General features: G+C 38.0%; 1 protein-coding gene across 8 annotated transcripts in view; it reads right to left on the bottom strand.

Annotated features, from left to right (window-relative positions):
• The window catches only part of ERBIN (erbb2 interacting protein), a 118,264-nt gene that overhangs the window by 66,017 nt on the left and 36,718 nt on the right, over window positions 1-15,529 (bottom strand). For all 8 annotated transcript variants that reach the window (XR_014186277.1, XM_082075375.1, XM_082075373.1 and 5 more), the window contains one exon: window positions 11,167-11,223. The gene's annotated coding sequence lies outside the window, so the exon portion shown is untranslated. The remainder of the gene's footprint in view (window positions 1-11,166; window positions 11,224-15,529) is intronic.

The following is a 15,529-nucleotide window of genomic DNA, read 5'->3' as shown; positions in this document are numbered from 1 at the left end:
TTACAATATAGCTTATGCCTACCTTTACAGAGTTTACTGGGACAATATTTTTGCTTAAAATAAGAAAATCCCCCCTTTACAGAACATTCAAATATAGCTATAGGAAAGCTTTTTTTTTTTTTTTTTTGCTATTAATTAAATTAATTTAGTGTAACTTAATTTCAAATACCTCATTAAAAGACAGAATACAACAAGAAGAATCAGTGTGGTTTCTACCAGCTGGTCTGTCTACAGTTTAAAAGGGAAGGTTTCCAAGTGCATAGATAAAGAAATTACTTCTTGCAACTTTATTCAGTTTGGAAAGCTTCAACACATCTTGCTGTGCACACTGGAACTATGGAAACTTCACCTTGCTATGGAAATGTGTATTTCTTCCTTTAAACTCAATCATTGCTACAACAGTCTCCCCTACTATCCATGGCTTCTACAATATTTTTACCTAACAGGAGACAGCAAATCTAAATGGAGCAAACCTACTAGCTGATTACTGACAGCATACACCAGCCACCTTCTGCCCCTTTTCTCCTCAGCAAGAACACCAGTTTAGGTCTCTTTCTCTAATTAGCAACAAATTTTCACAAAATTAAGAAACAATCATCTTCAAAATGTCCCTTCAAGTTTGGCTGAAATCAGACGACAAAGTCAACAGTTTTTAAGGAAGGACCAACATGTGCAGATGGACAACATGATCATGTAAGCTTCATTTCCTCAGGAAATTCATCTAAAAATAAATACATTTCCAAAACAGCACTGAGTACTTATTTTATCAAACTGCTAACACTTCCAAATTAAAATGTTACTTCCATTTTTTTTTATCTCTATTTGGGGGGGTGGGAGGGGGCAGGAATTGCAGAAATTACATTTCAACTTCTGGACTGGTAACAGTAAAGTGCCAAAAGTGTCTTTCGGACATTTTTAGCAGACTGTGCTTCAACTTTCAGACAGTACGTTAGTAATACAGGAAAAAAATAAAATACCACGGCCACTGCATTATACTAAGTCACACACTGAGAGGCTCCTCTTCTTATTAAGACAAGAAAAAAAGCCATGCGCTTGGACTTTCCCCTATGAGCAACTAGCTTGCCAAGTACTTCACAGGATGTTTTAGTTTATATGACAACAGGTAGAGGGATTGCTGTACTGTTTTCACTAAACAGATGTACAACTTGTCACTGAGGCTGGATATAGTCAGATTTTACACTCATATATTAAAATAAAAAACTTTTCATTAGAATAGGGGGATGTGAAAACTTCCTTTTTTAACAAAGTTTTGATGTTGCTAGGATTTCGTTACAGTATTTGTTATTTATCAGAACACTTAATACTTCCCGTAAAACTCCAGGCATATTATTTAAATAAAAAGTGATCTAAAAAAATCAAAATATTTAACTGTATTGAAATGTAAAGAGATGCCAAAGGTGCTACAGAAGCTGATGTCCTCACTGGGTCAGAGCTACCCATGTCTTGTTTAAACCTCAGAGCATCCATGTGAAAAAACATGAGGAATTCCACAGTAAACACTGACAAAAGAAAAAGCCCTGAACAAAAATAAATATAATCTTGTTTTGTTATGACTTCAGAGATCCGCAGAGCTGTGGAAAAACACACCACTTCAGCAAGAACCACCAGCAGCAGTCTCTTCAAACAGGAGCACAAACAGAAGAACAAACACCTTGGGAACAAGGACAGGAAGCAGTACGTGTGAGTTGCCTACCAGAAGTCTGGCAGGGGAAGACACACATGTAATCCTACCTGCCGCAGCCATCAATAAGGTCCCTTCGTCCAGTCATTTCAACTTCTGAGAATTACATTAGGTTTCCAGAATATGCAAGTTTTTTACATGGTTCATATAAATAACAAGGCAAGATGCTTTTTTTATTCAAATCCCTCAAAAAGAGCATATATTACACTGTTTGCCCCCTATTTTCAATGGCTGTACTCTTCATACCTAGTCTTGCTTGCTTAGGTCTCAACAGCTTCAGGCGAAGAAAGTCACAAGGCATAACAATGTAAATACATACAAAATAAAAGACTAAGTTAGGAAAACAAGGCAAGAGGTATCTTGAGCTGTTTTTTAGTTTTGTTTTTGGTTTTTTTTTGGGGGGGGGCAGGATGAAGAGTTGGGGAAGAAGGGGTTTTTAAGATATCGCAGATATCCACAGCACTGTAAACGCGCATCAGTAAACAATTGCCTGTGCAAAGTCACAGTGTTGGGTCTTATCTCCAGTCAGTTATAATGCCAGTTGAAGGATCTAAACTCACAGCTCATGTTTAAAGCCAAAGTAGGCAAACTCATATTCAAGTATCAAATAAATAACCCTCCCCCAAAACCACATATCTGACCAACTTGAGTGTAACTACAATGCTTCAAAAACCAATGAACCAAGAGAGCACCATTTAAGTAAATGTAGGAAACTATACAATGCGATTTAACTCAAATTTGTCTTGTGTTCATTCAAACTTTACTTCTACACATATATGAACAATTGTTCAGCCCTGATGTTCTGCAACAGAGATGTCTGCCAATAATAGAAAATGCGTGTGGTAGAACAGTCACAGCAAGTATTGCACACCACCACTTCTCTGCAATACACATTTTTGTATACAAACAGTCAGATACACACACCCTTCCCTATCTGTCTGTCTGTCCACCTATAATGTGGTAAGTTGCCCAAGGAAAAAAGCTGTAATGGAGGAAAGGAAGGATGTTACTACAGAAGAGAGTCCACTGTTAAAATTATCAAACACAGAAAATGTGATGTTGCGCAGAACATGTGCTTTTCTCATATTGCTCAAAATATAACTTCTCCATGGCTAGTTTGGGTAAATACATATAAGGTAGAAGGGAACATAAGGTATATCACTGTTTCCCTTCCCACAAAACAGGGAAGCCTAGCAAGCAGAAGAATCTTTGTTTCTTAAAACTTCACAACATCAGACCAAATTGTTGTGAGGTTTTTTTTGTTTGGTTGGTTGTTGGGTTTTTTTTTACTTCTTTAAGGAATAGAAAGGAAAAAGCATTGCTATAATCAGAAGCTTTTCTTTGTAATCATTACAGGCTCAAAAGTTGGAAGGTGTAAGGGAGAATTAACTGTGTTCTGTTTGTGAAGTCTTCATTTATTAACCCCAAAAATTCAGTGTTCAAAAAATATCTAGTTTAAGTCAAATGTTTGCTAATTATAAATGATCAGTTTTCCAATTTTTTTTTTCTGTGTGAATAATTTTTAGCATTTGTTTCACATCTCCTCTTCCACGATTATTTCTATTTGAGGATCACACCTCAGATTCAGAGAACCCATAGTATCTGTAGTAAACTCAAAAATAGGCAGTTTAAACTAAACAGATATGCGCATTTGTCCTGGTTTTGTTAAAAAACAGGTTTCTCTTTTAGTGAATTTGCCTGTCAGCTAAAGCTTTCATATTAGCTGCATTTTCCTGGAGAACCAGATACATTTTTTGGCAAACATAGCAATGGAATGCAAACTTATTTATAAGCACAGATGGACATCTTGCAAGAGGGACAATGAGAAACAAGTGACCAAGAAACTGACCAACTGTGTATAACATTCCATTCATGTGAATACTTCATATAAAAGTGGGAGATCATGAGGATCTCTTCCCTTTTTCCTTATGGCCGACACTAGGAGAGGACCTTGCTAGTCGTCCCTGTGAACTGAGGCCTAGTGACAGACTGAATCCAGCTCCGGTTGGCTACAGAGTCCAGTCCAGGACTTCAGGTGCCAGCTCTGCAGTTGCTGAGACTTTCAAGATTGGTTTTGTATATTTTGTATTATTTTCTCTATTCTTATTAGTAGCATTAGTAAAACATCTTTAATTTTTCCAACTCTCTTCTCTCTGTCCTTCTTTTCCTCCCGATTGCCTGTCCTGAGTGGGAAGGGGGGAGAGGGTGGGGCAAAAGGAGGAAGCGTGGGGGGAGAGGAGGTTAACAATACATCTGCCAGGGTTTTTAATGTCAGCCTGCAATCTAAACCCTTGACAGCATCTCAGTGAAGTATGGTATTCACTCATTCATACACATCAGCTACGACAGTAATAAGAAAGAAATTCCACAATAACGACACAAAATGGGACAAAGGACAATGTTATCTATTGACCAGCCTATAACCTGAAGTTAGCAACAGCTATGCAGACATGTTTTCCTCTAGGGGTTCAATGGTGGTAGAGGCTAATTATTCTGCAAAATCTCAAAATTGTGAGAAAAATTGTTTTCTGATGTAAGTATGGCAGTGCATGTAAGTATACTGTAATGGTAGTTGTATCATACTTACATAAGGAGATAAGAGTTCAAAACTGGAAGATGTTTTGGTATGAAACTGCACACAATTTAATATAACCTGTGTCAAAACTTCTTTTTTTTTCCTGCCTTATATCTATATAACTAGATAGGTAGATATCAGTTCATATAGTCTACCCCATTTGAGACCATGAATGACTGGAGCACTTTAAAGTTTTAGAATTGATAAGCAAGGCTAAAGTGATTAAGGGGTATTATGGCACCTGTTCAAGCAGGCCACAGTATCCAATAAAAGAATGAAAAGCATCAACTCTTTGATTTTGAAAATGAGGGTTCTCTAATTTCAGGTACACATTTCCCCCTCCCCAACTGATCAAACAGCAGACGAAGCAACTACCACCAGCTTCTGATTTAATTACAGCTATCAGCCCTCCACTGTTAAAAGCAGTGGTTGACACTTGCTAAAAGCCAGTGAAGTAACAAGTGGAGAAGACTATGTAATTAATCAACATTCAGAAAAAAGTTATTCAAGAAGCCAGGGCAAGGGACAGCGTACTGTACCTATGTGGTGGGTTGACCTTCACTGGCTGCCAGGTGCCCATCAAGCTACTTTATCACTCCCAATTTCTCTACCTTATCCTCATGGGGATGGGGAATGGGGGATGTGGTCAGTTCATCAGATGTTGTCTCTGTCACTCCTCCTTCCTCACACTCTTCCCCTGCTCCAGCATGGAGTCTCTCCCACATGAGACAGTTCTCCATGAACTTCTCTCGTGTGGGTCCTTCCCACGGGCTGCAGTTCTTCATAAACGGCTCCAGCACAGGTCCCACATGGGGTCACAATTCCTGCCAGCAAACCTGTTCCAGTGTGGGCCCTCTCTCCAGGAGCCTGATCCAGTGTGGACTTCCCAAGGGATCACAGCCCTTTCAGGTGCATCCACCTGCTCCTGCATGGGGTCCTCCCCAGGCTGCAGGTGGAAATCTGCTCCACCATGGACCTCCATGGCCTGCAGAGGAACAGCCGGCCTGACCATGGCCTGCACCACGGGCTGCAGGGGAGTCTCTGCTCCAGAGCCTGGAGCACCTCCTGTCCTCCTTCTCACTGACCTTGGTGTCTGCAGAGCTGTTTCTCTCAGATATTCTCTTTCCTGGCTGCCATTGTGCAGCAGTTTCTGACACTTTCTTTAAAACTTTATCACAGAGGTGCTACCAATATTGTTGACTGACAGCTTTGGCCATTAGCAGGTTCATCTTGGAGCCAGCTGGAACTGGCTCCATCTGACATGAGGGAAGCTTCTGACACGTTCTCTCAGAAGGTACATCTGCAACCCTCCTACCTGCAACAACCTTGCTACCTACACCAAATGCAATCTATAAACAGTGAAACATTTTTACTGAATAGAATAAAATCACTGGAAGCAGAAAAGCAAAGCAACAGCTTCAAAGACCATGACCAATGAAAGAACGCAAGATCAACAGCAAGCTTGAGCTTGGATACACACTAAATATTAATCAAGAAGAGACAGCAACATCCAGTGAAACATCACTCTTTCCTGGAATTCTGATAATTCCCTGCACGCCCCCATCATCCAAGTACCTGGCAGCACAACAGCACCTGTAGATCTGCCAGAAGGCCATCAAACATTTTTTTTTCTAACTACAGGAGTACCTGTGTTTTGAGAAGGATTAAAAAAATCATCAACAAGAAAGACCAAACAAACAAACAAACAACAACAAAAAAAACCCCACACAAACAACAGCAACAACAACAAAGGAACAAACAAACCACAGCCCACAAACACCAAAAACACAAAAAAACCCATACAGACTCCCAAGTATCACATTTCTTTGAAAATCCTAAACTCGAGCCTGTTACAAGCAGAATTTAAATTCACAATAATTTTGTTCCTAATCTCTGCTGATTTGCTCTAAGAGCAATAGTTTCACTGTACCATTAGTCCCTCAGATTTCCCATCTGATGCTAATAGGATGTGACTGCTCATGCTCTAAGCTGGTTAAAGCACTTCCCCCCTCCCTCCCTCTTCCAGCCTTTCAAAAGGGTGTTTACCAGTTACATCAGCAGCCGAGTTGAAAATGAAGCCAGTTATCAGCCATTTATACAGAAAGGCATGAACTAGGCACAAAATTATCCAGTCAGGTTCTTTTTAGCCCACTTCACTATCTACACCCAAGTTCAGAATTATGGAACCAAGGATATGTAAACAGAGGAAAGGGAAAGATCATGTTGGGGAACACACAACCTAACATGCAAGCTGACAACACAACAAGGCTTATTTGGCCAACTGACTGAAGTCGCAACATATTCCCATTGAAATTATGAAAAAAAATACTGTCATTTATTAAGAATCTTAATACCAACTAAAACAAACAAAAACAACAACAACAACAACAGAATTAATTACCTCCTCTACATTAAAAAAGAAAAAATAACAGTAGAAAAAATTAAGCTTCCTATACTGGACATAATAACATGAACCACTCTGTCTTTAGATATGTTAATGGTTTTTCTCTCCTTAAGTAACAACACACACCACAGAAGATACCAACACACCAGCTATTTGGCTTGTTGATGAAAGAGACTGAATTTTCAAAATTCACAGTACAATTTAAATGAAGCTATTCCCAGCAAACAACAGCACTAGTCCTCATGAATTTGTGGAAACTGTATACATCTTAATACTTTAAGGAAAACAAAACATCCTCAGCTCTTACAGTAAAGTAAGAACACAATTATCCTTCATTCTTTAACCTCGGATATGACTTGGCACCTCATGCTCATCAGGAAATCATGTAAAGAAGCTGGTGCACAGTGTGCTAAGAGTTGGTTCAGGCTTCCCCTAAAATCAGTCCGGTCCTCTTGAATGGAAACGGCAAGCTCTTAATTTAACTGACAGCAACCAGCGCCTTGCAAACCCTAGCCTGGAAGTTGGTTTCTCTGCAATCCTTTTTCTCTTTAGGAGCGGAAAGTATGGCTGAAAAATGATGGCCACTGACAAGGAGCTGAAACATGAAAAAACAGCACATACTGTGAAGAGACTGCCTCTTTGTAAGTGACGCTGGCATTCTCTGCTTGAGTTGTTGAAGCCTCATTTGGTGATAATGCCAAGCTAAGGTATTTTCACCTCCTCCCTTTCATCCAAGCTATTTCTTTTGGTCTCCTCTAGCAAAAATCAAACAAACAAACAAAAAAACAACCACAAAACTGGACTGGTTATGTCATTCACTTAACTGAATAAGACTGGTAAACACGCAGTTCAGTACAAATCAATGAACCGTGTCACTGTTCTCCACGGGGGAGAACAAGCCGTAGGAAACAAAAGGGATTTGGGAACTATTTCACCATTTTAATATGAAGCTGTAGTCTGGGTCTCCCCTGCTGCTCCCCATGGCTGCATGTCCTCACACAGGCAGACAACACCAAAAACCACATTGTACTTGCTCACATACAGCATTCAGAGCAAAAGAAATAAAAGGCATTAGTCACAAAACAACAATGGTGAATGGTAGCCACAGGAGGAGTAATATGTTAGTAAATATAGTACATAATAACCAATTGTTAAATGCAAAAATATTAAGGATGCTTGCTACCCTTTTTGAGAAAATAAAGGGAATAGAGAAGGCAGAAATACAAAACTCAAAGCTTCTCCTGGTGCTAACTATTTTCAAGCTCTCAATGCCTACAAATCCATATTAAAAACAAACAAAAAAAAACCAAACACAAACAAAATAACCACCCACCTCCAATGGCCAGGACAGCAAGATCACTTCAGGTAACTCACAGAAGATCAATGCCAGGTGTGAATTCTACAGACATTTGCTTAAATTATCTGTTTCTTGTATTCTATGAAGTAAATTCTAAGCAGGTTTCTATTTACTATTTCCATTTTGTTTTGCTTTAAAATATTCAGAAATCCTTTTCATAATTAAGATCTTAAGTTCTTCATCAAACTATTTTATAAAAACTCTTTACTTAGTTGTAATGGTATTGATGGTATCAATAACATCTTCTTGCTTCAACAACAGCATTCTTCCATTTTATTCAAACTAGACACTATCTAACCATGTGTTCGTTGCAACAGCTTAGAAATTTAGTATCTAAACTGCCTATGCTAAAACAAACCTGAAGAGTAATTATGACAAGTAATCCCCACCCTAAGTATATCAAAAGAAACCTTTGAAATATTTATTTCTATTAATTTCTTTAACTATAAAAAGGCAGCAATACCATAAAGCAGTCAGTAGTTGGCCTTATGACTATGTGAAAATGAAACAACAAAAGTATTCTTCTTGAACTGAGAAAAAGAAGCAAAAAGCTTCTTGACAAATACCTGCGTAATATTCTACTTCAAGTACAGCCTTTAACCAAAATGTAGTAACATTCAATATTTTTATAATCCTAGACCAGGGTATCAGTGAGGCACAGGTATATGAGAGTATAGACCTGCATTTTAAGGCAACATCCATTACAGAAGCATCCTTAGCAAATAACTAACTAACTAAATAATAGATATCTAAAGTGTATATCTAGAATGAGAAAAAATACAGATTACATTTACAGTTACGAATAAATTTTAAAATGTTCAGATACACTACATAACTACACGGTAACACATGCACACCCTGTCGCTACACAACCGCAGCCCAGGTAGCAGCAATTTATTTCTTGCACATTTCCTTTTGCTCTTTTTTTTAGTCAGCCCTAGAAACTAACTTCCATCTGGACAGCCAAACTATCCAAGTAAGTGCTACTACAACATCTCTTCTGAAGAATGGTCTCTAACTGTATGCCATTAACAATGCTGCTGAGATTAGCATTAGATCTGAGTTTCATTTCTGATGTTCAACTTGATTACATATTCTTTGGGTACATATCTGTGGTGTTACTAAGAAAATATCAAGAGGAATAAATTCATTTTTAAAGACACTGTGCTTGAATCTCATCCGTTTCTCCTCCATAAATTAAAAAAAAAAAAAAAAAAAAAAAAGAAGCCATATATATTCAAGGATATCTACTATGACAAATTGAAGTTTGAATGAAACTGCAGGAGCCACTCAGTCATTCATGGAATATTCAAAAAACTGAGCTTTTTGTAAAGCCATTACATGGCTATTTCAGTATTTCAACACTGATGTTTTCAAATGGCTAAAGAATTCCTTTACATTATGGAACTGACATGTTTGGGTTCTTGCGTCTGTCATGAAATATTTATCTCAATACATTAACTGAACTCTCTCCCCTACTAACAACCATATTTTTTTTTTTAAACATGCAATAATGACAGTTACTGTACAACTACTAATCACAGCTTTTTGGTACCATGCTACTTCAGAACTGCTTTGCTTTCAGAATCCAACAATTTCTACATTAAATAACCCCATTTTCTTTCATTGTTGCTGCGAAAAAATCCATGGAAACAAACAGGACAAGTTCCTGCCTTTCTATACAAAGAAAACAATGAAAATTAAATACACAGAGCAACCAGACTAAGAGATGGTAAGCCTCTGGAAGGGGTATAAAACCATATTGAACCGTTATGCTTCAGGTTTAGTCCTTTGGGGGATAATGTCTAGATCTACTGTGGGAGTAAATGCTGTGTATCACATACTGTCAACATCTAACCAAGCAGAAAATAGGAGATACTGTTTTAATTCCTCCAGTTAAAAACAACAGTCAAAAGAGACAAACCAGCAGAAGGGAAGTGAAGAGGCATTGCTAGTCATTTGCCCATAGGAAGCAACAAACCTCACAGAGCAGCTGAGGCAACACCACAGCCCCTTAGCTCAGCAGAGAACGCCAAAGCACACACAGCCTACAGCCTTGCAGACTACACAAAAGGCTGCAAAAAGCGAGCATGTGCACGTGCTCCTGTCTTCTTAAGTACATGCTGTTCGTAGCAATGCCAGATAAAATGTGCAGAAGATTTTGTATGCTATAAGCTGGTATTTTATAGCAAGTCTCAAAATTAGAGTCACTGAAGTGTCAATATTTATTAGCATTTCCACAATCTAAGTAGCACTATTAATAAAATCAGAGCAGATGGAAGCTGCTGTCATATGTTGTTGGGTTTTATTTGGCGGGAGGAAGAGTATGCAATAACAACTCCTCCACTGAAATTCATAGAGAAGTCCTGAACATAAAATATCCTATTGGGTATGTATTTTATTAATGAGAAATAATTGCCTCTAGAAACTCTTACAATATGAGGCAAAATCAACTTAATATCATCTGCACTGGCATCATTTAATAAAGAAAAAAGCTGATGCTGAACATGTGTTACTTCTTCACAGAGCTTTGAACAAAAAAAAAAAAAAAATCAAACTTCATTTGACTTCTTAATACATTTCAAGTTCTTAAGTATGCTCTCTAGCTAAAGAATGTTAATAGAGCAATAAGAGAAATGATATGATGTAATGTTCACCTAGGCTTTCAATCAGCAAACCAGAAAGGAGAACAGTAAGAGGCCCAACGAGCATTCAGAGTATTTTTTCAAGCATTTTTTATACAAGTTTTTCAAAATTATGTTTATTTTTCCCTAAAACTAAAAAAAATTTTAAAAAACAGTATAAAATGCTCACGTTCCACAAATCAAAACAGTTAATAATAGACACTGAGCTTTATATAATAGACACTGAGAATTATCCTCCTGCAACTTAGTTTCCCATATATATATATATATATACAGAATTACAGGTAAATGCATATCATTCACTTGGCTCTTCAACAGATTTTTATAACTAAACAAAACTGCCTTCAGAATAAGAAAAGAGATGATGCAGAATAAAATCCAAGTGCCTTGGAGGTGATTAGTACAATATATTAATAAAGAAGAGGATTTCTACTTCAAGATATTGTGCAGTTAGTCCAGAGGAAAGAAAAATAATGTACTTACCACTGTGTTACTTTTTCCTCTCTGCTGCTTCTTCCCTGAGCTTTCAAAGCCAACATTCTGTTTAAGACAAAGGTACAGAAATTTTAGTCAACCCTATCCCTGTTAGATAAGAACAAACTGATATTTTATTGTATTGGATATTTACTTTGCTTTCAGAGTGTTGCTTTTGTTTTTTAAAAAGAAAAGCTGTACATGTGTGTGAACAGTAGCTGGAAGATTTCAGAGAACCTGAAAGACTTTAAAGACAGTAAAAACTTAAAAACTACATACATACTTTTGGGGGAGACTGTTTTGTGTGTCTAACATTACAAAACATTGCCTTTTATCTTTAGTTTTTATTTTCTTGCATTTTGTCTACAAAGTTGTTTCATTTCTACTCCATTTTAATTGCTGTATTAAATTATCAAATCTCTTGCATTAGAATTCTCTTGCACTCAATTCTGAAGAAAGAAAAAATACATCAGAAATTAACAGAACCAAAAAAGAGCACACCTATGTATCATTAAGTTCAGGCATGTTTTGTAAACTTGCAACAAATTTGATAAGGCGTATGAGATCACAGACACCATCTTCACTGAAGTACAACAACTATAGACAAAAAAAACATTCAGCGCATTCAGTTGACCACTGGGCCTATAGAAAGGATAAGTTTTGCCTCCAACAAAAACAGAAGTGGAACATATATCCAGACGGATTAAATGTCACTATGGTCAGACAGATCATCTAACAGAGCATAAAGTCACATAGAACAGCTAAGAAGATGAGTCAGGCAGAGGATAATATGTCACATTTAACCTGTGGAGAACACAGGTAGTAGCTTCAAAGGATTTACCTACAAATGGAACTAGATTTCATTTTTTTCCAATAAAAAGCAGCATCAGCCCATCATAAATCATCATAGATGTGTCTCAAAAAAAAAATCCTAAAACAGATTTAAAATCAAAATTGTTCCCAGAGCGTCCTGTCTTGGGCTGGGATAGAGCTAATCTTCTTCTCAGCAGCTGGTATACTGCTGTGTTTTGGATTTAGTATAATGTGGACAACACACTGATGTTTTAGTTGTTGCTTAGCAATCAAGGACTTTTTGGCTTCTCATACTATCCTGCCAATGAAAATGCTGGGAGTACAACAGAAGCTGGGAGGGGACACAGCCAGGACAGTTGATCAACCCTAGCTGACCATAGGGATATTCCATACCACATGATGTCATGCTCAGTATGTATTTTGAGGGAAGAAGAAAGAAGGGGGGGATGTTTGAGGCGATGGCGTTTGTATTCCCAAGTAGTCATTACACATGAGGCAGCCCTGCTTTCCTGGAGATGGCTGAACACCTGCCTGCCTGTGGGAAGCGGTGGATGAATCCCTTGTTTTGTTTTGTTTGTGTGCAGCTTTTGCTTTGTCTAATAAAATGTCTTTGTCTCAACCCACCAGCCTTCTCACTTTCACCCTTCCAATTCTCTCCCTGCTCTCACTGGAGGGTCTGAGCAAGCAGCTGTGTGGTGCTTAGTTGCTGTCTGGGGTTAAACCATGACAAGAAAAAATGAAGATTCCTTGCTTTGAGGTAAGAAACAACCAGCAGTACAATCACAGAACAATTCACTCCTTTGGAAGTTAGGAATGTCACAACAGTACTGTGCTGTAACCAGCTTTCACGTTACGTGTCCTGTGCCTCATTCAGGAGTCACTTGTGCCAGCTTCTGCATTCGTATCAAATGGACTCCAATGCACTATACTACATAAATCTATTCATTTATTGTCAATAGAAGGACAACCAGGACATGCAAATAGCAAGGGAGAAAAGTAATATAGGTAACAGTAATACTAAAGCCCCAAGTCTTTCAAGTTTCCTGCTGAAAAAAAAAAAAAAAAAAAAAAAAAGCCTCTATCAGTTTAGCCGGCCTCTGAAATATAGAAAACAGCACTCAAGACAATTAAAAATATTGAGATAGGCAGCAAGGATCAAACCAGATTTTGAACCCTGCAGTCTTAGGAGAGAGTCTGTCAAACTGCCATGGCTGCATACTTCCTTCCTTTCACATAGCGCTTTGCTCCTTCTGAAAAACTACTTAATCTTTACAAAAACTATTGAGAGGCATAGTACACAAGCTCCCAAACAGAAGAAATGCAGGTTTGCAATAGCTCTGCTAGGATAAGCAGGATTAATATGAATTAATAAGAATATGACAGTGAAGGTCTGGATCTGGCAGTGGGACCGTCAGCTCATTGTATCTCTGAAAGAAAAAGGCATAAGGTCAAGACTTTGAAGGCAGAATGCTCAGACCAGGAAAATGATCAAAGAAATAGCTAACCTCATAATCATCACAAAAACAATAAACAAAACGGGATTACTCTTGCATCATTTCCTGACACCTGTTAGCCTGCCTCTGTTGAAATGCCCAGAAGAATAAAATACAGTGGTAGGGAGCCATTACCAAATCATGCACTGTTTACAGACTTCCAAACCAAGCACAAGGAGCTCATCCCATTCCAACCATGCAGCAAACACCATACAGTAAGTGGGATGTGTGTGCGCTGAGGGAGGAACACATGCCATCACTTGGATAGTCTGCTTTGGAAATTAAGCAGTTATACACTGAAAAAAAAGACAGCACTTACAGAATCAGACAAGAATAATGAACTCGCTGCAACCGATGTTACCTTAATGTCACTTGAAACTGTGACAATGAGTCAGATAACCTTAAGCCTGTATCTGAAGAGAACAGCTAAGACTGTGCGCTGTAACTACAAACGTAAGCACTGTTGAGTCTTCAACAGCAGGAACCCTGCAGGCTTCCACACATTCACATTGCCAGGCCCAGTTTTCAATAAAGCATAATAAACTCTCCAACAGACCAGAGTATTTGGAGGAGCCCAAGGCAACCACACACCAGGACCACAACTAGCTCAGATCACCACTTTCCTTTTTGTTATGCAGAAATGGTAACATGTGCTTTAGATGTCTAGTGATAAATTACCCGCAGGGTAAAAATACCTAATGAAATCTTACTTAACACTGCTCTAGCATGTGATATCAACCACACTGGACATAGTCTCAGTATCTGTCAGGTTCCTCCAACCAAAAATGCACAGGAGAAGAGCCCTAGCATGCAGCTTGAAGTATGGGAAGAGTACCTAGGGGAACTATCATGTGTTCATCCTGTTTTTACTCTTCCTTGGGTATAAACCAACCACTGCTAGTAAATACTTGCCAGACAGACTGCCGGCTTGCTTCCGTGCAGCTGTTCTGATCACTTCACTCTACCTTGGAGGCTGCTCACGTCTCTAAGTATTTCAGTTCCAGCTTATCACTGTCTCAATAAAGATATTTCTTACTATAATTTTCACACAAATACATTTCACCTCTAATCCCTGTCATTCTTTCCATTGCTTATTGGAGGACTTTGAATGGGTACTGATGCTTTCAGAATACTAGTAGCAAACTTTAACACAATAGATCACGAAACATGGTTACACTTCATTTCACTGAATTACAATGAATAAGCTCCAAGCAGTTTTTACTTTCTCCAATCTGTTTAAAAAAAAAAAAAAAAAAAGGTACTGAAATCACATTTACACTCTTCATTTATGGAAGGGTTGGAAATAAATATCTTAAAAATTGCTTTCTTCGGAGATGTTTCAGGCAGCCTTCAGCCCATGAGGACCATCCAGCATTTTAAATAGTAAAAACAGTGAATTATTTCTTTAAATAATTTAAGTAATTCCAGAATAGTATTGCAGAAGGCATATTATCTATGCTTAAACATCCAGTCACATCTTCAGTGAGAAAGTATGTGTAGATAAAAAGACTTAAGATTGATCAAGATTATCCATAGCAGAGACACATACTAAGCAGAAATAGATCCCATACTGCAGCACTAAAATCCACTTGGTAAACCAAGAACAATTTTAGGGCAATGAGATTAGTTATATTTGTTCCTTTTGGAATGAAGATGAGAAAGACAAGGGCTTCTGAAGAAGGTCAAGGAAGTGCAACTACCTGCATAATCAGTATCACAGTCTTCACTGAAAAACATTTTGCTGCACAAAGACACCCTTTAAACAGCAAATTTTTATCAAGTATCAGGGTACTATATATACAAGTGTGAATAATCATTTCACACACAACAATAATAAAGAAGTTTTATTGTCAGTGGTTACTGGCAAGATTCTTAGTTAATCAGAAATGAGAAATGCATGCCTTACAGTGAGCTACATTTGAAAAAAAGAATAACATGAGATAAAGACTGAGGAAATAAAAGAAACACAGCTGACACAATATTTATCTCTAGATACCGTACCTTTTGAAATCAAACAGACGTTTGACACAAAGTAGCAAGGTCTGTAGACCACAGATAGTTTAGTC

The sequence above is a fragment of the Streptopelia decaocto genome (genome assembly GCF_964273445.1).
Source record: "Streptopelia decaocto genome assembly, chromosome: Z".
Classification (NCBI taxonomy): Eukaryota; Metazoa; Chordata; class Aves; order Columbiformes; family Columbidae; genus Streptopelia; species Streptopelia decaocto.
The sequence above is the reverse complement of the archived record's forward strand: the minus strand, read 5'-3'. Positions and strand labels throughout refer to the sequence as shown.